Here is a 1,405-nt window from a genome sequence, read left to right on the forward strand (position 1 = left end):
GAATGCACAAATGGCACTGTTGTGCTTTCTTTAAGAATGTACACCTAGGATTATTACTCTAGAGGACATTCTCTTCAGATGTGATTAACAGATACCACAAAACCCTGGGTACCCTCATTTTATTGGAAGGGGAAGGTATGATATAATAATAGTATATTATTGTATCAATGAAAGTCATGAGAAATTATCCCATAAGAGGTGCAAGCAGCTTCAATTCAGAGTTGCCTGGACAGCTCACATGGCTTAGACACAGAGGTCAAGGGAAGCCCTTTGAGAATAGATCAACTCTGGCACGGTCTACAGAGATAAGCAATGATAATTAGCCATTATAATTATTTTAATATATATTTTTTTATTTTGCATGTATTCTGAGTTAGTTTTTGTATTGTCATATATACGTATATATACATATATATATATATGCATATATATTATCTCTTTAATCCTTATAAAAGCCTATGAGGGAGCTTTTGTCTGCATTTTAAAAATATATTGAGAAAAACATACTTTCTAAAGCAGACTTCTTTTTCTTAATGAGAGCTTTGGCAGTGGCTGGAAGAATGGATGCCAGAGTTTATGCCTACTACTCCAACACTGAGGATATAGAGTCTCAAGAGTGCAGAACCAATTCACATGACTTTTAAAAAGCTCTACAAGATCTGACCTATACCTTAGTCTGAATGTTACATTTGGAAAAGAAAAAAGAAATCAGAAGAGGCAGGGTCCAGCCAGCTATGTAAAGCAAGCTCACTGCAGGGCCACCACCTCATCTGCTCAGAAGACCATGAATTCTAGAATTCAAGTAGAGTTTCCCTTATACTATCAGCGTGCCCATTGCTAGTAATGCTCATCTATTATCTTGATTAGACAAGGAAATTCTGAACATATCCTTGCACAAAACTCACCTTTCAGGGGAAACACCATGCTCACAAAGGTGGTTTTCCCAGGGCAAGGTTTGTCCATCACATTATGGATGTGTTGACTCCAGTGATTCCCCAAATGTAAAAAAACTAGCTGCATAAATTATGGCAGTAGGGGACCATGTCTAAGATCCCCCCCCCCATGCAAAACAAAACAAAAAACTCATTGCTTAGCCTAAAAGACAGAAAAAAAAGTCACCTATTTGAACTTGCTGTGGACAAGCCATGGTAACATCTCTTCTAGCATTGGCTGGATTTTCTCCATCTCCACCTCTTCCTCATTCTCTTTCTTCGCCTCTTCTTAGTTCTTATCCTTTCTTCTTCCTTCTGATTCTCTTCATGCATAGAAACACTGGAACATTAAAAAAATGAATATTAACTACAAGTTTTAGGAAAACTTACACAGTAGAGAACTCCTGAGCAGAGTTTTAAACACATCTCATCTTTTTTTTTCTTAATCTTATTTAATTTTTTTTTTTTTACAT

General features: G+C 36.4%; 1 non-coding gene across 1 annotated transcript; it reads left to right on the forward strand.

The window, feature by feature from the left end:
- The first annotated feature begins 897 nt into the window (after positions 1-897).
- On the forward strand, positions 898-1,060 carry LOC115030997. Its single transcript, XR_003836589.1, has one exon. It is a non-coding gene; the product is annotated as a U1 spliceosomal RNA (small nuclear RNA).
- Positions 1,061-1,405: the final 345 nt, after the last annotated feature.

This window comes from Mus caroli, chromosome 4 (assembly GCF_900094665.2).
Source record: "Mus caroli chromosome 4, CAROLI_EIJ_v1.1, whole genome shotgun sequence".
Lineage (NCBI taxonomy): Eukaryota > Metazoa > Chordata > Mammalia > Rodentia > Muridae > Mus > Mus caroli.